Raw genomic sequence first — 21,430 nt, 5'->3', positions numbered from 1 at the left:
CTGTGTTTAACCTTATTTGGTCTGCATGAGTGTTTATTTTTTGGTATAGCACGCAGTCATCCGCAAGGAGACGCACCTTCACATCAACGTAGTATGTTATGTCGTTTATGTATAAAATGAACAAAAATGGTGCTACCACAGAGCCCTGCGGCTCACCAGAAATGACCGGAACGATATCAGAAGCATGGTCATTGTATTGCACATATTGTCGGCGTTCCGATAAGTAGCTGGCTATCCACCTCATAACGGGACCATCGCCAAGTATTTTGTTTAGCTTGAAATTCAGTTTAGCATGTGCCACGCGATCAAAAGTCTTTGAGTAATCAAGGAAAATTATATCAGTTTGACTTTGATGATTGATTCCCTCTGCGAGGTCATGAAAGATTTCTGCCAGTTGGGTAACAGTGGACAACCCTGCTCTGAAGCCATGCTGGTTTCGGTGAATGATGTTTTTAGTCTCAGTATGTTCTTTAAGAAATTTTAATAAGATGTGCTCAAGAGTTTTACAACAGGTACATGTGAGGGATATAGGCCGGTAATCGGACGGGGACGTTACGTCGCCTGATTTGTGAATGGGCACAATTTTTGCTACCTTCCATTCAGCGGGCAGACAGCTGTCCTGAAGTGACTTAGAAAATATGAGGTAGAGATATTCACTGATTGGTTCGGCATAGCGCCTACGAAAGCAGTTTGGAATTCCGTCAGGACCACAGCTCTTTCTTTCATCAAGGTTCAACAAGAGAGAAAGAATCCCAGGTACACTTATGACCGGAGCGCCAGAAAGTTGTGTAGACTCATTACTATAGCACGCTAATGTTCCTAAAACACCGTTATCGGCGGTGAATACCGACTAGAAGTAATTGTTAAATGAGTCAGCTTGCTGCTTTCCACGTGTAGGTGAACTAGCAGTAACATTCTTTCTGTTTAAATACCTCCAGAACTTGGCCGGCGAATTTTTAATGAAGTTGTTAAGTGTAGTGCCACAAAATCGTTTCCTAGCTTCGAGTACTTTATTCTTTAATTGCTTTGTTAGCGAAATTATGTTGACCTTTAGTTCTAAGTTTGGTCGTCGCCTATTTCGTTGCCTTAACCTATTAATTTTTCGTTTCATGCGGATTATTTCTCGAGAAATCCACGGATTGTGCTTGCATGTTGCCTTCTTTTTCAAAGGGATAAAATTTGTGATGCAATGCATGACGTGCTCTTTAAATTGTACCCACAAGGCGTCAACAGTTATGATACTCTGAACATACAGATCATAAAAATCATTAAATTCATGAATAAGATACGTCATAGCAGCCGCGTCGTTCGCTCTGTTAAATGCGCGCACATATTTCGTCGGACCGCGCTGGCGACCCAATTTTGGCAAGAACAGCGTACACAGTGCCGTTTCATGGTCAGAAATTCCTTTTGACACTTCAACTTTACAATCATCTATTCTGGAGTAGTTACTAACAAACACCAAGTCTAGTATAGAATTGGAGGATCCTTGCGCACGAGTAGGCTCTCTAACAATTTGTACAAGTTGTAAAGTGAATAGGATACGATACATGGCATTACTTGTTGCATCAGGTGAGCTTAAAGTATTCCAGTTAACTAGCGGACAATTAAAGTCGCCAGCTAATATGATCATAGAGCCATAGACATATTTATACATGTAATCAAACAGAAGATCCAAATACACAGTTTCAGCATTTGGTGGCCTGTAGACCGCGCCCACATTAACAGATTTACATTTCAAGTGAACTTTGCACCAAACGGCTTCTACACCAGGAATGTCAGGCATTTGCGTAAAGGGTAGATCACGTTTTAAGACCAAGGTTACTCCCCCATCCCTAAATTCCCTGTTTTTGCGAATGATGACATAGCCCGGGGGAACGATTTCACGATCTTGAACGCCAGAGTGCAGCCAAGTCTCAGTGATCACAACAATATCTGGATTAAAGGCGAGAAGGGTAGCTTGCAAGTGGTCAATCTTATTTAGAAGGCTGCGCGCGTTTATATTTAATAGGGTTATCGGCAGCTGCGTGTTCTTTTTGATGGATTGCTCGCATTTCCGTTTTTTTCTATTTTCTTCTCACTTTTTTTATTTCGACCAAGTCGTTTATTTCCTCATCCCATTTGAGAAGCTGGCCATCGATGCTTACTTTGTCGTGCATTAAGAAGACCTTCTCCTTTCTGTCACGGTTTGTTTTAGTTGTGTCCCATAGTTTCTTTCTGATTTCCCTGAGAGGACGTGAAAAGTCTTCGCTGATAGAATATCCTGAATTTTTCAGTTTTCAGCAGCATTTGCAGATCTTCACCTTATCACGATAGTCCAAAAGTTTCAACATGACTGGCCTGTTTGTTGTTCTGTCACTTCGCATTCGCCCCAGACGATGAATCCTTTCAATGCCTTCGACTTCAATATGTAGTATATCCTGAAAGATGTTTTAGTTACAGACCCACGGAGACTTTCAGTGGATTCACCCTCTTCTTCATCCAACCCATAGATGATGACGTTCGACCTACGACTTCTATTTTCCAGTTCGTCAACCTTTCTTGCCAGAAAGGACACATTCTCTTCAAGTGCAGCTATTTTTTCATTACTCTCAGCAACTTGTTTCTCAAACATTCCGATCTTTTCCAATTTTTTGTCGATTGCATTAGGCTTCTGGTTAGCCACTGCTTTACCTTTCTTTATTTCTTGGATATCTTTCGCAATAGACTTCAGCTGTTCTGCAATGGTCACATCATCTGGGCCCGGATTTGTTTCAACGTCCCCGCTAAGTAGTAGAAGAGATTGAAAAAGAGCATGCATCGAGTACACAAGATCGATCAAGGGCCGTGGGCACGGCAGCAGGAGCAGACAGACGTTGTTACTACAGTAAACTTTTCCATAGCGTTTTCTTACCTGCAGAAGGTATAGAAACGGGTTGGTCTGCATAGTAGCACCGCTGCCGCGCCCACTGGTTGACGGCCTGTTGCAGCTTGTATTTATAGCATGGCAGTATGACGTCGACGATGATCCGCTTTCCGTTGCCGGCGGAGTTGCCGGCGGAGTTGTCCAACTGCCAATTTCTGTGCTCCGGCAGAAGGTTTGGCGATGTGAAGCTGTTAAAAAATCTGCTTAATACAGCCGACTGCACTAACAGATCTGGTAATGTGCGCGACAGATTTGTGTCTCATCGAGCCGCTAGAAAATTCAGACTTGTTAAAATATGTTCCATCAATTCATTGCTACGTTAAAGATGTGTCTCTCCACATACTTTCTTTCTTGTGCAACAGAGCTTAAAGTGATGTCATTTGAGCTTTGAGCGGCTTTACCCTCGTACAATGCATGCTCCCTCGTACAATGCAATTTGTACGAGCTTGCATGCTCGTGCGTGCGTGGAAACGTAGACAAACGCGCGCGAATGCGCAGTTACAACTCGCCCTCGTAGAGCGGCGGCCCATAGCCAGAGAACACGTAGACGACAGGCGGTCAGGGCCGCGACTAGAAGAGCGGTGGCAGCGGACAGCTATACACAGGGAGGGGGATCGCGGTTCGGGAAGCCTATAAAGGTCGCCAACCAGCGCGGTGCGCGTTCTCTTCACACCCAGCTGCAGCAGCCCCGCTGCGTCTGTGGCGTAGCTTTGGCTGCTGTGACGAAGGGGGGGGGGGGGGGCAGAGAGGAACCACACTCCGTATTTTTGGGAGCCTCGCGTCGTCCAAACAGACCCGCTTTGATCCGAGCCCGCGGCGCGAGACGACAGCTCGAGGTGTCACCCCTCGGTGTGCGACGCACGAGAAGCCATGCGGGCGAAGGTCTCAACCTTGCCCCACATGCTGCCGGCGGACGGCGCGGCGGTAGTAGTCGAGGCGCTATAGCGATACCGATAATTGCCGCGACGCTCGACACCTGCGCTAAAGCGTCCTGCGAGCGCCCGCTCGGGCAAGCGAGCGAGCGGCCTCAGCGCGGAGCGCCACTTCAGGGGGCTCGTCACTGTCATCGCCTGCCCGTCGTTCTTGTCGGATCGCGCGCGCCTCTTTCCTCGGGTGTCTCTGCGGTATTCGAAACAACGTCAGGGTGGATTGCCGCCGAGCGGTCGTGGGCCGAACGCTGTCAACGCTTGACACCGCAGGTCTCTCGCGAGGAGGACTCCTTTCCAGAAGCGCGGCGTTGCCTTGGATCGATCGCCAAGCTGCGTCCTCTTAGGGTGCACGCTTACACATGGGTCAAAAGGAATTGGAAGGGATGGTATAGAACTTTCTGTGAGCGTTTCGCCTACTTCAGAGCCGATTTAACACTTACTTTAGGCATCGGGAATCTGACGGTCCGCGCGTTTCCCACACTCTAAAGAAAGACACCTAGGCAACGCGTTCAGTCCCACAGTCCCTTTAGTCAGTATTGTTACTATACACAAATCGATAATAGGCCGAAGCTTATGTGTCGTGGCAGCTCGCCCCACACTCGATACGGACGTTCCAATGAAAGCCCGCACCACATCTCGCTCGATTTAACTGCGTGGGTGTCCGCATTCGGCACGGGGACCGTACAAATGAGGGAAGCAACGGAAACGAACACTTATAATCTTGTAGCTAAAGAAAAAAGAAGATCCACTTTCGGCCAGCAGGCGAAGCATTGATTTCTATAGCAAATTATAAGGTATCTGTATGAGGGATATGTATAGGCTGTATAAATTGCAGAAATCATTCGCCTACTACATAAATTAGCAAGCATGGTGCCACGCAAGCTTAGAAAAACGCGAACAGATGGCGCTCAACGATCGCTAACAGTCGCTGTCAGAACGCTGGGGGTGGGGGGTTGATTCAAGGGTGGCAGCAGGCAGCGGCAAGCGGATGCGTAGTGCAACTCGTCTTCGAAACTTGAGTTAACGGACCTCCAAAGCTAGTCGCGCTCGTACACAGCGCACTAGTCACTAGCCTTTCTGCCTGCCGATAGGATAGCGCGCGCGCGGCCGCACGGTAACGGTCAGACTAGTCCGCTCATCTGCATACCTTCCGCCCTCTAAAAGCGACTTCAGCCCCGTCTCCCCCCCTCCGCGTTCTCGCACTTCACTGGGCGAGCATGAAGACGGCGCCCATGAAACCACTGTACTACTGGGCTCACTCACTCACGATTTCCTTCGCGCCCGCAGCAAATGGTACCGCGGCGCGTGGTAGGACCTTATCGCACATGAGCTTTAGACGGAACATCACGGCGACGCCAGAAGTTCACCTGCGCATTCCCTATGATTGATATGGCAAAAAAAAATTAGGCTTCCTTTGCAGAATGATTTCGATGTCACGTGCCCTGTGCGGCTTCGACCATGGCACGTACTCTTTTATTTGGCCAGCTGCAATAATTCAACACAAGGGCGAGAAAAGACCGACTTTGCTAAGAAGGAATGCTTCATTCAGTATCGAATAAAAGTTGCAGAGGTACTTATGTCTCCTGGATTGAACGCGAAAGCAGAATGACTCTCCCGCGCGATGCTTTTCATTCTGTCATGTCAATTTCGACCGTGGGCCAACCAAATTGTGGGAGTGGGCCAAGCCAACTTTGGGAGTGGACAAAGTCGTTTTTTAACGTGGGTCATCTCAATTTTTTGATTGGGCAGGGCCAGTTTTTGGAGGGCGTGGGCCATCCAAATTTTGGGGCTGCGCGAAATGAATTTTGGGAGCGGGCCAAGTCGGTTTTGAACGTGGGTCAACTCAATTTTCGAATTGGGCAGAGTCAAATTTCTGGGTGTGCGCCACGGCGTCCGCCGCAGTGGGAGTGTGCAGTGCGAGCTGCAGCAGTTCCAGCGCCGGGAATGTGACGTCATCACTTGGTCACTATGGTGCTAGTCACATTGGTACCGTCGGATGTTAACGCCGGATGCCGGATTTACAACTTGGTGGGGCATATAATGCTTTCGCATTAATGCATTATTAGGCTGTGCTGTAAGTGCGAGCGGCTCCGCCACACAGCAAAGGACACGTCCAGCATCAAGAGACATGCGTTTATTCGAAGCACGTTCACTTACAGAAAAATATGGCTGCGGAGAAGGACAGAAAGTAGCCAAGCATACTTAGTATTCATTTGCGCAACTGCAACCGCTGACTTGCCGATTTTCGCAAGCTGGACGAAAGGAATGTATAAAAAAAAGAAATCGTTGCAATTCTGCGAAAATTTTGTGAATTCAGGCCGTGGCCCCAATACATGGGCGCTACGAGAAAAATATCGGCCGTGAAATGTAAATAGCGTTCACTCGCTACCAAGCGTAAGCACGGCAGAAAACGCAGCAACCTCAAAAGCATTGGTAGAGAAAAGTAAGATGTGAACATTTGTGTACGTTCACAGTCTGCAAGATGCTGGAAGCTTATGCAGCGAATTTACTGAAGCTGTTATGAAATAACATTACGCCTCCCGCTAAAGCACGCGCAAGAAGGAAAAGGGAAATGAGCCAGATAGGCGCTCACACAGTTTCAAAAGCCAGAATTCAAATCAGAATGAAACCGTAGAAAGGACGGATATATGTGGCCGAGTTGGTGGCCTTCTTTGTTCTTGTCCTGTAGCGCTGCGTAAACCAGCTACGAAAACAACACATAATGCATATCCCCTACGCGAGAATAATAAAGGTCACTGGTTTTGCGAGAATAACATAAAGCTCTCAAAATGTTATTTCAAAACATACCCCTCTCGAGGGCTTTTAAAGCAATTGCTCTATGGAAATTCGACATCGCCTTGGAGCAGAATCCTGGAGAAATGAAGGGAGTACTTTGCACAATATAATAAAGAAGCTTTAGAGGTATGAGTCCATTGCAGGAGAGGCCGCAAGAAGTTATCACATTCGGACGAATTGCATTGCTGCGATCCGCTTCCGGATAGATTATTACGACAGCCGTATGAAAGCGAAACGAGGCATCTAAGGAAATATTTTTATTTCCACGAATGCGGCGTATACTGAACATTTATGAAAAGATTCTCTGAGGGTACATAAATGAGCTCAGTAACAAACATACAAAATGCTTCGGGGCCCGCTAAAAGGCTTTGCCTTACAGGGGGCGTCAATCCTTTTAAAAGCATCGTTGTGAGCTAAGGAATAAAGGATTTCAAGCTGAAACTTTTCCTTAAAGACTCAATGTGTACATTAAAATTTTTTTTACAAAATTGTAGATATCTACTTAAGAGCGTTATTTGTACTCAGAGGCTGCAGTGAAGGAATGTTCACGTGAGGGACGAAATAGTGCCCGTAGCTCCCCGTGTGTCACCGGGACGTGAACCCCTGTGGCAGCTGACTTTTTCATTCATTATTCGGAACAGTGAACACTGAACTCTACTATTTTTCTTCCTGTTTATGTTTCTTTACCAAAAGAAACCACTCTGTGGAGGTGGATAACCTCTGAAGCTGTAGCACATCACGCAGGTTGAGACAAGGGCACATGCATTTATTTTCTTTCTTTGGTAATGGTAGTGGCGATAGCTTTGGGATTACTGTGATATGCAATGACTGGTTGGGTTACAACCTCGGACAGAATCTTGGTCAAAGATAAATCTATACACGACCGTTGTTGAGTAGTTGAGTCACTTGGATTGGTGTGGCACATCAAACCAAACTCTTCTACGACAAACTCAGTGAACGATTTGTCGCCTGGTTTCGAAATGTCCGCATTGAAGTCTACAACGATGAAGACAGGGGTAATGTCGTCACGGCTGACCAATGGGAAGTGCCTCGTCATGAATTTCTCGGTATCACACTTGCGTGTGTTTGGAGATATATACAGAGTGGACATCATAATTTCGTCTTTCGTTTCTATAGCACGGACATCTCCACAATCAGTGGCTTTGTCCTCTTGTGAATCAAGGGTGCATGGTCGTACAAACATTTTCTTCTTTGCATATGTAACAATGCCTCGTATCCGGGAGTCCATGTGCTGTTGATGAACGATACCAATGTACCCACCGACTTGAATAAGTACATCTTGATTTATTTATTTCAGTAATTATTATTTAATAATTATTATTGATAGAGGCGGAGTGCTGGAAGCATGCGTCACCTCCGACGGGGGCCTGCCCGGTATTTCACTACCTCTGTGACCGCCCCACATCTTCGCCCATGGGCACAACAAATGCGTTGGCGGTAGAGGTATACAGCCTCGCTGTAAAAAGAGGAGCCAGTGACAAATGATTTTCTCAAATCGATCTTATTGGCCGGTTCTCGATATTGTGCACATCTATCGGATTCGCATCTTCGTGACTGTCAGGTAATTTATTTATTTATTTAAACATACTGTTAACCCTCATGTGAGGGTCATTGCAGAGAGGGAATACATCATAAATAAAAAACTGATATGGAAGGAAGTTTGACGTATCTCATTCTTCAACAAAACATCATCGAAAAATATCAAGATTATCGAACAAGTGGCATAGAATGATTGACAGGAATGCAAAAACATCAAAAAACATTGAATTAGTTTCAAGGAACAAAACTAACATGAAGAGTTTCAAGCGCTTTTACATCAGTGCATTCAGCAATATGTGCATGTAGCCCATTCCATTTTTCGATAACATCAGGAAAAAACGAATAACGAAAGACGTTTGTGCGGGGGGCATAAGGACGGATGGTTGCACCATGATTTATTCCCTTGATAAGTCTAGTAGCTGCACGTATGTACCTGTTTTTTATCAATCTTTACATGACCCTGGAGAATCTGAAATAATAATTTTATCCTGTTCCTCTGTCGCCTAATTTCTAATAATTCCAAATTACATTAACTTAGCATTTCGGTATCGGAGTCTGCTTTTTGTACCTAGAACATATAAATCGGACTGCAAGTCTTTGAATTCTTTCCAGTTTAGCGTTTAGACCTTTCTGATGGGGACTCCAAACTACGGCAGCGTATTCGAGAACAAGTCGAATAAAAGTTTTGTATGCCAATAGCTTCACGTCTTTGGTTGCGTTTCGTAGCTTTACTCGAAGAAAACACAGCTTTTTGTACGATGCAGAGCACACATTTTCAATCCGGCTGCGCCAGTTTAGGTCATCAGCGATCAATACATCAATACAATACAATAATTGAACGTTAGGAAATATATTTCCCTCGAATGATTACTTAAAGCGTAAAATGTGCTTGTGGCACCATAACACCATATACAGCTATGCTAAAACCGCAAATAATATTCTGCATTTCCAATCTTTTATATTCTTGACGGCATTCTTGGTTTGCTTTATAAAAAGTGAACTACTATTTCTTGTAAAACAATCATGTAGCTTATGTGTAACCACCTAATTCATGTTTTCTGTGTTTCTTTTTTCCTACTATATAAGGGATACAACTTTATTTTGTTTCGTTCACTTCGCATCCTAAATTGTGTGCTTTGTACAGAGTTCTCTTTCGTTCTTCTATGTTTCTATTTGTAGTGAAATATGTTGGGCAGAAATAGACATTCTTGTGTTTCGTCTGTCATGGCTCCGAGAGCCCGGGTGGGTAACCGGTAGGGTCACCTTTAGCCACGAATGCACTGCATTTTGTGCTGTATGGTAACAATCAGTAAGTAAATAAATAAACAATTGAATAAATAAATTAGTTGTGTGGAAGCCGGCCAGCAAAGTGGGTAAAGTTTCGTGAAAGTTACGTCACTGACATCATCAAATGTTGTAGAAAAGCCGGCGACAAAAGTTGTCGACACCTCCAATGTTATCAAATAAAGCAAATAAAAATTATATGGTACAGTGGCCACAATGAAATGCGTTGGTCCAGGCTTTTATTGCCGGACCAAGGAGAATTTTCGTTCAGTTACGAAGCTTTCGTCCTGGGACTCGTATGGGGTTCCTTCCTTAAATCAGTAAATAATAAAAAAATGAGCTTACCACATTATGCAAAACACGATTTAAAAAGGCATTTGCCTCTATATATTGATGTGCCTTTGCCGCGGTGACCTGGAATTCGCTGCTTGATTTAACTCTCGGGAATTGCACAAATCATGGCCGCGGGAACAGCCGGCGTGTTTTTCGCGGCAGCCATCGTTAGGTTTTTTTTTCCTCAAGGAACAAATCCGTCGCGGAAGGTGACGGATGACGAGGGCCACCATGGTTGCCCGCTCACGGAGGTCTTTAGAAAGGAATAGGCGATGATGATGCGTCGCGTAAAGTTCATCGTCCTCGAGTTCTATATTTAAGGGCCTCGTTGCGAGAATTATGGCAGCCGTGACAAAGATACATCGGCGTCCTGAAAGACTGATAACTCCGACGAAGACAGCTCTGTCCGTAAAAATGTTGGCAGCACGTCGTTTTTCCTTTGGTCTCTTGCCTTGCACCACCAAGCACCCCATCATGAAGTGCGCTTTTTCTATACTGAAAAGTGATACAAAATAGGCTGCGCGTATGTGTGAGCTCGTGAGCCTTGTAAGCGACAAACTGGGAGAGACCTAGAGATGTTTTTTTATCAGATTTCTTTTTTTTTCGCTTGAATGTCCTGCGTCATGGCGCGTTCCCTGTAGGATAAATACCGTTGTGCACCAACAGTGCTAGCTAGCTGTTTTTGGTGCTAAGATACAGTACTGCAAATAATATTCTTCATTTGTAATGTGTGACTTACGAAATGTTGGTCGAAATCAAATATCTGCTTGCAATGTGGATAGGTCTTAAGCGTAAATTCCTCTTTAAAGTATACGGGTCTCATAAAAATGGACTCCGACCTATGAACCCGGTAAAGTGGTACTAGCAATCATGAAGTTGGCGTTCAAGAAATTGAGGAAGCATAGGTAAGCATTTCAGAAAACATGTACAGACTCCACAGCTACCGGAATTCTTATCGAGGAAAAAGAACAGCGTAAATGTACCTAGAAAGAAGAGTGTCACATCAGGACATACAGCAGTTTTAATGCTAATTGACTGCTTTCAGGGAAAAAGTACTCAAGCTCTTAGATGGAATATGCGCGAGGACGGCGTACCCCGGTACTGGCCGTGAGATCGAGCTGTAGATGGCAGCACAGTCACCGCGTTGATTCTGATAAGCGGCCGGCGGTGCTTCGCTCAGAGCGATTTGCGCCGACTGTTTAGCACTGTACCACACTGACTACTGTCAACTCCTAATGTATTTCGCCCCAACTGGCACATTTTATTAGAAAACACACAGAACGTTTCCATTATACATGAAAGCAACACAAAACACAGTTTCTGTTCGTGAACAGTAAACCGCAATGTTTCACGGAACACGAAGTCTGGGATTAAGTTGAATATCTGCGCAGCCTCACAACAAAGCCTAGTATTCGTATTTACACCCTCTGCCAGTATATGTGAACAACACTGTGATGTTCCGTTTTACTGACTACTGTTACAGGATGATGCTCTGAAATCGAACGTTTTCTGAGATCCCATGATCTGTAAACTTTTGTGATTGACTGTCTTTCCTCGGTACTTTCTGTGCGTGTTCGCATTCTACTTAGCATTGACACGTGTACTCGTTTATCTTTTTCGGGTGAGCATTTTTGACTGTCCAAAGGATGTTATCGTTCAGCGAGGTACGCGCCTGCGTGTATCGGAAGTTTCTTAAATGTTGTCGATGGTTCTATCCGCTGTCTTTATTACCGAACCTTGTGCAACCTGATTTCATGTATGCACGACGCGAATGCTGCAAAGCTTTCTGGAGGAGACGCAGTCAGTAGCGATTTCGCTGGAGCGTTCGATGGCGCGTGTATAAAAGGCGACGCGCTTGACCGGCAGAGCAGATTTTTGACGATCGCCGACTGTGTTCGCCGCTATCGTTGATCTTTGAGTGTAGCCTGGTTTTGAGAGCACAAGTTCACCCAATAACGTGCTAGTTCCGTCAATCACAGTTTTCCTGCCTTCTTCACCGTCACTTCTACGTGACATCTGGTGAAGGCTCTTTACGTTTATGTACCGAACGCCCCCCAAAGCCGCGATCCAAGCCCGAAACCCGAAGACAGCCCTACCGATGCCCCAAGACCATGGCGAGCTAGCCGCAGACTGCAAGGACTGCCCCCGGAGCATGGACTTCTGCCTGATACGACCAGCAAGACTGTGGCCAGCTCAACAACCAAAATGGCAGTCCCAGCGTCCCCCACAGTGCTTTAACAACAAATGTAGCCCTGTACCTTCCGTGGAGCTTCGTCAGAGGATCCGGAAACCTGGCTCGAAACCTTCGAAAAGATCTCAAGCTTCAACAACAGGACCTCTGAGGATAAGCTACGACATGCGTACTTCTCCTTGGAAGATGCCATGAAGACTTGACTCGAGAACCGGGAGTCCACCCTTACAACGTGGCACCTGTTACGCAGCAACTTTCTGAGGACCTTCACGAGCGTTGTCCGAAAAGAAACGGCCGAAGTTCTGCTGGAAACCCGAGGGCAACTACCCAATGAAATCATCATCTTCACGAACTTGATGACCCATCTTTTTCGGAAAGCTGACACGGAAATGTCCGAGAAGAAGCAAGTCCGCTTCTTGATGCGAGGCGTAAAGCAAGAACCTTTCGTGGGACTGATCCGCAACCCACTGTCAGTAGCTGTGTTCTTGACAGAGGCAACGACGATTGAGAAAAGTCTGGAAATGCGCACTAGGCAATATAACCGCCAAACGCTGACGCCGCTGTGCGCAACCCAAGCACTGGGCTTTGGTGATCTCCAAGAGACCCTCAGGGTCATTGTGCGCGAAGAACTGCGCAAGACATTTCCTTCGTCGCAACCTCAGGTGCTCTCAGTCCGTGGTCAAGTACGAACTTCGACGGTCACTCGGCGTTCCCAAAGTGCAGCCCGAATCGCCGCTTCCCTTGCCGGAAGTGGTGACTTAAACCACCGTCGTCCGCCGTCAAAGTCCCCCTCTGTACCCCCGCGCCAGGGCCCTGTAACACCCGCAATCCCGTCGTCCACAACCACCGCCGCCGCCAGCAGGCCCACTCGTCACCCAGCGCCGCTACGCGATGAATACGCACATTTGGCAAGCCCCGACCACCACCCACTCTGCTATCACTGCTGAGAAGCCGGCCATCTGTACCACCGAATGCTTCGTGCTGCTTCTAGTTTCACCGCGAGTACACCTTTCACGGCTAAATAAATGACAGCAGTCTTGAAAGCACTAGGAACCTCAATTGTACTATCGAGATTCGATTGCACTGTTGACAGACTATGTAGCCCGAATCCATGCCTAGATGAAGACTAGAAAGACTAATGCAGACTTGTAGAGGTGGGGAAATTTACCAGCTGGAGCCGAGTAGACCCTGTGTGCTATATACATGCCAGTGGTGAGGGCCCTGAAAAACCAATGCGGTCGAGACTCCGCGTGCAACTGGTAGAGAGGGAAGACTCCTATTATCAGGGCTTCAAGTGGCTTTCTTTAGACTACAGTGGTCTTGGTCAGAACTCCGGACACCGTAAAGTTGGGGAGACAAATAGCCTCCTTTGCCGCCCCCCTTTCTGAGGGTGGGGGGCATGGTGCCTCCCCCCCCCCCACCTGCCTCCCCGGTAGATACGCCTATGTCCCAGCACTTCAGTGAAAGATGTCAACACGAGGAATAATTTTACCTTATGGAGAGCTTGGGTCGTGTACATTTACTGTATAAGTTCCCTTTCTCTAAAGGAAGCCTACGCAGTAAATCTGCGGTTACGAACCTTTATTTGGTCGTCGGTGAAACAACTTTTCTGATGTGCTTGCTTGGGGTTTGTACGGACCTTCTCCTCCTCGGAGAAGCGCTAATACAAACCAACGGACTGATTTATTGGGACACTACCTGTTTCCCTAGCGAGTGGCCTAGGAAAGACAGAGGGTTTTTAAGAGGAAGCTTTAGCTCAGGCCGAACTACGATGTGGCTTATTCAAATACACCTTATTCAAACCCCTGGACAGATTTTAGTAAAACTTGTTGCATTTGAGAAAGAAATTTTCACTGTAGCGACTGTTGGAAGCGGAATTACGATTTAGGGCCGGAACTTTCTTAAAATAATTTGAAAGAATTCGCAGGTTCGAAAAATATAGACGCGCGAAGTTTATAAATTAATAGCTCTGCATCACGAACAGATATCGAGGTTCTGTAAACGGAATCCATTAGATCTTTGAAAGCGGACCAATTAGATATGTCAATTTATATCTTACGTGAATTTGTTACGGTGTGCAAGGATCCTGCAAAAGCTCTATTTCCATACTACTCAATTTCTTTAGATTCATGTATAACATATCAATTTCGTCCGCTTAAATGTACTATCAGATGCGATTCACAGAATTGTGATATCGTTCTTCCTTGCTGAATTAGAGCTATAAACTTCACAGTTTCGTTTTCTGAAGATTTTCGATTTTTGCCAATATTTAATAAAAGAATAGACAATTTAAATAAAAACTTCGAAACCAAGAGACACTAGATTTTAAGTTTTTCTTTTAAATGCAACAAACCTCGTCAAAATGGTGCAGTCGTTGTCGAGAAAACCGAATTCTCCTTTAAATGTATTAAGATAGGAGCACCCGAGCTAAAGCTTTTTCTTAAGAGACATCCTCTGTCTGTGGTTTATGCCCCCTCCGGAATGACACCGCTTATGCTCCGAGAGCGCTCTACATGCGTGCTACGTACGATATGCTGTGCTCCGTACTTCGGCCAGTACGACCATGACTTCCTTGTGAATAAGTTTGCCTCCAATGTACATTTGTAAATAAACTCCCGCTTCGTTCCTCCAACTTGCCGACCTCGGGCTCATAAGCGAGAAAGCAACTCTACACAAGAAAGCTTGGACGACGGCGTGGGCCAGCTTAACCTTCGCGCAGGCCATCGACCTGTTTCGAGATGCACTGGTCAGTAGGTTAGGATTGAGCCCAACTAGGTTAGGTTAGGTTAGGATTGAGCCCAACTCCAATCCTAGCCGCAACAGTGGCTACAGAAGCATTGGGGACGTCGAAACATTGCAACAAATGGCCTGCCCAAGCAGCCACGGATTTCACAAGTACACGTCAATACAATTTCATATACGTCACACCAACAACTTTCGAATTGCCTATTGTGCATCCGTTGCAGTAGCTGAACCCCTGTAATACCCCCCACTGAACTTGCTGGTCTGATACCCCATCGTGTAAAGGCGGGTATGGAGAGAAAGTGTACTAAATCATCGGCGCACGTTAAGGAGATTAAACTGGTCAAAATCGATCTGTATGCCTCCGCTGCGGTGTTTGTCCTAGTGTTGTAAGTTTCGAAGATCAGTCGTGCTTAATTATTACAGGTAAATGTATTCTTGGACTCTGAGAAGATGCAACGATTTTTTTTTTTTCGTTCGTCTACCGAGTTTGACAAGTTTGAGTGAATGGATTACTTGTGTGATGACCTAAACCGTGTTACGTGCTTTTCCAGGCACACAGCGGCATTTAGAAGTGCCCTCAAATCGGCTTTAAGTTTAAATACGTCACAGCGTGGCCTTGTTAACGACTTTCTGGGGCCGAGTACGAGGTGGCGAGTTCAGCTCCTGGCTGTAGCAACCACGTTCAGATTTAGAGGTTGAGTATAGGGGAACATCCGCCTACCAACATTCCGAAGATGTTAAAAAGCTAAATGAACAAGTTGCGGCCATCTGACAAGTCAAGGTAGAAAATCAGAGACGTGTCGTAGCCCGCACGGCTTCCTTTGTTGCACTTGATAAAGGGCGCAAGAGCGGACAGGAGCTGCAGATTGTCCATAATTATTCGCAGCGCTTCACTTCTGCGTCTCTCATTATCTATACACTAATCTGCAGCGTTAAGCTAACCAATCAATCGATGAGTCAGTCAACTTCTCAATTTTCGCGTCTTCTAACCTGTAACATTCTACAGCTTGTTGTGAATGAGTAAGAAAAAGGCGGCCGCAAGAGAAATGAGAAGGCATGGGAAAATGGTCGTAGATGTATTCTGCCTACGGCGCAGCTCAGCGAACGCGCATTTTCAAACCAGAATAGCGAAAGGTCTTCAGTTAGCCGTCCGGAGACCGACAGATAAATGGCCTTTCTCCTCGTACATAAAGCTGGAAACTAATACCGCATGTTTCGACGCTCTCCCGCGGCAGTCCGAACGAAACAAGATTTCTCGATGCACGTGCGTTCACTGCTGCTCTTCCATCGAGCTCCCCAGCTTTATCCCACTGCCCGCACGAGCGCAAGGACACGCGCCCAAACAAGCACGCGCGCACAAACACGCCCAATCACGCAGGCAGCCACCTAAGCCGGGCACTCGAGTCCAGCACCGCCCGTTTCGAGGTCGACTGACGGCCTCGCCGTGCGTGCTACGTGGTACACGATACGCGCCAAAACGATTCTTTCTTTTTCTCCTCCTCTTTCCGCGTAAAAGCCGAGCAGAAACGTAAACGAGTAAGCCGGAAATAGGGAGGGGAACGAACGAGCCGGTGACAAGACCCTGACAGTCCCAGAAAACAGGAGTGCGAAGAACGGCGGAGGGGAGAGAGAGAGGTGCTAAACCGGGTGAAATGTGGAGGGGAAAGAAGGCGACGGGAGCCAGAAAAAGGAGGCGAGAAAGGTGACAGGCCACGAGTTTCGGGACCCAGCAAAAGAGTTTTGAACTTCCGTTTCGGCTTGGCGGCGGCGTATAGTCGCGTGTGTGCGTGAACTTCGAAGTGCCGGACACATCCTGCCGAGTGGTGTGATTCGGCACGGTGTGAAAACACACCGCGGGTCAATGCCGCTTGTGTTAAAAAGGAAGAAGCGGACGACGTATACACGTGGCGAAAGACAAAGAGGCAGACGACGAAGAGTGAGCGAAAGGTTTCGAAACAGACGACACGTCGGGCCGTTCGCCTTTACGAGAAATCATTTGAGGATGCCGCGTTTCGGCAATTACTCTGATTTTTCTCATTCTTCGTTGCTTTCTTTTTGCCGAATACTTTCGCCTTTTCACCACACTTCCAAGCATTTTTGGGTTGAACCGCAGCTTTGTTGAAAGGCGAAAAAAAAGCAACGCCAGGGTTTCTGAAAACACAGCAAATTCACAACAGCTTGAAGTTAAAATAACACGAGCGGTGAAGAAAAAAAGCAATAACAAGAAGGACGTACCTTGCGAGGAGCCATAATTCTTTCCGGAAAACAGGAAACGCGTTTGTGCGCCCTTCCTGCCGGGGGAGTCGGTTCTGAAAATAAAACGAAGGCGCATTTCGCGACCAAGAAAAGCGGTGAGGAATGAAGAGTATAGTAACGACAATTACGCACGCGCAGTAACGTTTAAACAAAACCACCGCAGCCGCGGCTCCTCCAAGTGACAATGCAAGCAGCTGGAGCTCCGAGGTACTAGAAACCCTCCGGCCCGCACTTTCTGCTTTCCTGAATGGCATTCGGTTTGCTAGCCGCCTGATGCTGGCCTTCTTTTTTTTTTTACATATTTCTTAGCATTTTTGGTGCAAGGGTTGAAACGAGGTCGTCCGAAGGACAGTGGCGAACGGTTCCAAAAATACTAGAAGGGGGGAAGAAATTCCTTGCGCAGTTCGTCTAAGGCATGCAGATTGTTCAGCCCATGTGACTGGCCGTCTCGTACGCCTTTACAGGAAAGGAAAGTAGGGCAGGTTTGTACAAACTCAGGGTTGACCTAAGAGTGCTTGTCCACTCGTCTCTTTTTTCTTATTTTTACTAGCTATGTTAGGTCAACCGTGCGTCTTGTAAAAAGCGGCGTGATGTTATGTCAGCCTGCGAGCTCCTCTTACAAAACAATGCTTTGAGTCATTCATTTAATGTTCAGGCAGAACCAAAAGACGAGACACACAAGTGCTAATTTGAATATTGGTTTATAAGAAGCCTGATCACAGTCTTATACAGCGAAGAAAAAAACACGCGCGAATTATGAGCCAGTGAGAAATGACAGTTCTTTTGTCGATAAGAGTAGCAAACGAGCACCAACGCACTATAGGTCAAGCGTATCTCTTGTTGCGGATTCAATTAATATTCTCGTCATTTTGTCCTTATGCCTGTGCGCAACAAAGCGGTCATGAAACAATGACGAGCCAGTACGTTGTGTCATATGCGCCTCTTCTCAAGTTTCTGCGCTGAGCACTGGAAGAAATGTCGTACCAAAAGGCCAGAGCTTCTACACTCAGTTGTACGAGCATTGTGCCAGTCTGCCGCGCTAGTTGGGCTGTAAGGCAGGTATTCTTGATCGCGCAATTTTCGCCGCCGCACCACCGCGGACGTGGACATCCTTTCTGCAGCAGGCGTCACGAGTGCGTGAACTTTTTCAGTGAAGGCAACTGACCAATAAACCGACGTACTCGTGACGCCTGCGGCACAAATAATGTTCCACATCCGCCACCAAGGTTTGTGAGTGGTGGCGCTGGCTAACACTCCCAGGGCTTAGTTCCCGTAGTAACACCTAAATACCCCAGAAAGTGGATTGTAAAACGGAGCCGCCGTAGCTCAGTTTGTAGAACATCGCACGCTTAATGGGAAGACGTGGGATCGTTCGCCACCTGCGGCAAATTGTTTTTTCATCCACCTTCATTTAAAATAATTTATCATTTCTTTAATTCAATTATTGAGTACAACTAATTTCCTCTGTGTTGCCCTTGGTCTCTTTGTTTGTTGCCTTCTGATGATCTTACAGTCTTTAGCGCGTTCGTTGTAACACCGCCATCGTGATGCCGTCAAGGTCTTCCATTTTCGCTATTCTAAGTTCGTAATCGCACTGTCGTCACGCTGTCGTCGTCACGCCATCGTCGTCCAGTTGTCGCTTCAACATAGTCATTACTTCAGTAACGTCATCCCATTATCGTCATGCCATTGTCGTAACACCTTCGCCGTTCCAAGGATGTGAATCCTTTCTTTCATACTATTGCGCTCACACTTCCATAATCCAGTCACGATTATGCCGCCGTCGTCATGCCATCATCATGATTGCGTTGTTGTCAGACAGATGCTATCATTCATCCGTTTTCGTGCCATCGTCGTCATGCCAACGGGGTAATGCCGCCATTTCAGTTTCTTCATCCTGTTGTCACGCGGTTGTTTTCATACACTCGTCATTCCATCGTCATGGCTGCGTCCGCGTCATGCGGTCGTCGTCATACCGCCGTGGGCAAGCTCAGCAAATGAGTGCCACGGCATAAAGGGCCGATATCGTAGTATGCCGCATATATTCAAAGCAACGAACGTCCCATAATCAGCAGTACACGTGCTCAACAAACGTGACTTCAGGAATACGATCTGTCGCTACATTACTCGATTGCATTACCGTCGACACTCATCCATCGTGTGATGAGTTCTGCCGTAAATTTTTGCTTTGCGCTTTGTTGTTTGTGCACTCTTCTTTTCTTTGTTCTCTTTTTGATGATTCTGTTTTACAGCGAAGCTCCTTATGGCTAGGCTTTCGTGGATTTGCCGTGTCCTTCGACAAATCTGTGTGGGAAAAGGCTCAGTTCCCGAATTTTATGCAAAATCCTTTCATTCTCTGCCAAAGCTTATACGTCTCATCACTTGGATATGCATCTTCAGTAGATTAGTTGTCAATGGGAACCATTTTCATTTTAAAGACCAGTAGACTCTCAGGTAGATAATATGCATATTTTCTATTATTTTTTTCGCTTGCGGATCCCTGACCATCGTTTCCAGGGTTTTAGCCCATTCATTGTTTTACACGAGGGGTAAATTTTTTTTTGTGTGTGTAGGCGTAGAAATGCTTATAAGCATTTAATAACAGAATGGATACGAGAATGTGTGGGCGTACCTATCGTCACGATGACTACCGATCAGGACAATAAATGTGTTCGTACCTTTGTTCAAAATTCTGTGTCAGCTCTGTGTCGTGTGCTAAACAAGGGCCATATTCTGAAATGATCACTTTCGGCGATACTATCGCCTTGGCCACGCCTTCGGCATCGGCGCGCGCCGATTGGCTGTTTTATCAAAATTCGCTGATTGAGCACTACGTCATTTAATTTTGCCCAAGCTGGAGCCAATCAGCGCACGCCTGATGGCGATGCAATCGCCGAAGTGGGTCCTTTCAGAACACGTCCCCAGCTTCACTGGCTATCCACCTTCATAGTGTTGAATGGCTCAAGATGTTTAATGCGATAGTGTTAAGGACCCCGCGTCGCAGAAAATCCGGCGTCGGCGTGCCGCGTCCAGCCTCGACCTTTGTTTCGGCAAAAGTCATCCCTAACCACGCGTACCCAACCACTCTTCTTTCACAAAAGTTGCTCATACGTCGCCGTTCATTCTTTGCATAGTTCTTCCTCGTAATTTTGAGAAAACAGCCCGCAAAATAACGTCATTAGAAAAAAACACCGACAGCGCATACCCTTTATGTTAGGTCTTTTATATTGAAAGTGTGAAAGAATAACAGAAGTTTGGCCCACGTAAGAGGCCGCGTTTCTATCAGAAAGCTCGCCTTCGTACATACCGTTCGCCGCCACTGTTTCCCAGTAAACATTATAGTTACGTAAGCTGAATTTGCCGAGAAGCGTCAAAAGCGGTCAGGGATCTATGAATGCTATCGGACATTCCACTCTTAAAGGCGAACCTTAAGCGTCCTCCAATTTTTTCCCGTTACTTATACTTGTATTCCCACCCGTTTTTTTTTTTGTGGTTTTTAATGCATGCATGCATCAGCACTCCGACCATATGGCTTTTCCTGGGCACGTAAATGATTGATTGATTGATTGATTGATTGATTCATTCATTCATTCATTCATTGAGTAATTATCATCAGCATCATTTTCATTATTATTGACACACAGTCTCTCTCAAGCGTGCTCCTTTTGACAGCGTTGGCACATATTTTTTTTTTTTTGTAGCCTTCCATTGCACTTAGCACCACGGTTTAAATGCGCACTATTTTTGATAAAACAAGAAAATTATGTTAGCGATTCTACCAACCTCCCCAATAGTCTAGAGGCCAAACAATGAAATCTTGCTTACCTCAGTAAGGAAGCCTTCATTGCGGTGAGGCTACTTTATGTCACTCTGAACGCTTCCTTACTGAGCGGCCCTCGGTGAAGGCCTCCTTGGTGCTTCCTCAGCATACCAAAGCTACCTGCATGCGTCCTTACGCCGCTCCTGGCCCTGAACGAGCGCTTCACCTCACTGCTTAACCACGTGACGTTTGCTTGCGCATGCGCGCTGTCGCCCACCTGCGGAGAAGCGCGAGCACGGTATGTCTTGCCAGGCATGTTCGTTTCAGTCACGTTTGAGGCATGAAAGCGTTGCTAGGCTTTGGTAGGTGTTGCACGACACATAGAGTTTCTCACTATAACACCTAGAGGGAAATCTGGCGCCACCGTCTATGGGAGTTTCTTAAGGTGGCACCGTGCCGTCATGGGAATGACGGTATATGTGTCTGCGACGCTCGTGTTGGCTGGCGTTGTAAGAGGCTTCGTCTAAAACGTGGATATTTCTACACAAATAACGCGTCCTGAAAGTAAAATCTTCATAAAATGTTTCCATTCATGCATAATACATCTTTACTCACCTACAATGCATGACCAAGCGAAGAAAAGCAAGAACAGACGACTAACTATTTCAAAG

General features: G+C 46.3%; 1 protein-coding gene and 1 long non-coding RNA gene across 5 annotated transcripts in view; one reads left to right on the top strand and one right to left on the bottom strand.

Annotated features, from left to right (window-relative positions):
- The window catches only part of LOC142592606 (putative protein kinase C delta type homolog), a 556,922-nt gene that overhangs the window by 372,597 nt on the left and 162,895 nt on the right, over window positions 1-21,430 (top strand). The window lies entirely within an intron of this gene.
- LOC142592607 (uncharacterized) overlaps window positions 7,955-21,430 on the bottom strand; it is a 38,913-nt gene continuing 25,437 nt past the window's right edge. The window contains exons 2-3 of the long non-coding RNA XR_012830739.1: window positions 16,979-17,052; window positions 7,955-8,107 (exon numbers count right to left, since the gene is read on the bottom strand). This is a non-coding gene — a long non-coding RNA (uncharacterized LOC142592607). The remainder of the gene's footprint in view (window positions 8,108-16,978; window positions 17,053-21,430) is intronic.

The sequence above is a fragment of the Dermacentor variabilis genome, chromosome 9 (genome assembly GCF_050947875.1).
Source record: "Dermacentor variabilis isolate Ectoservices chromosome 9, ASM5094787v1, whole genome shotgun sequence".
NCBI classification, from domain to species: Eukaryota; Metazoa; Arthropoda; class Arachnida; order Ixodida; family Ixodidae; genus Dermacentor; species Dermacentor variabilis.
The sequence above is the reverse complement of the archived record's forward strand: the minus strand, read 5'-3'. Positions and strand labels throughout refer to the sequence as shown.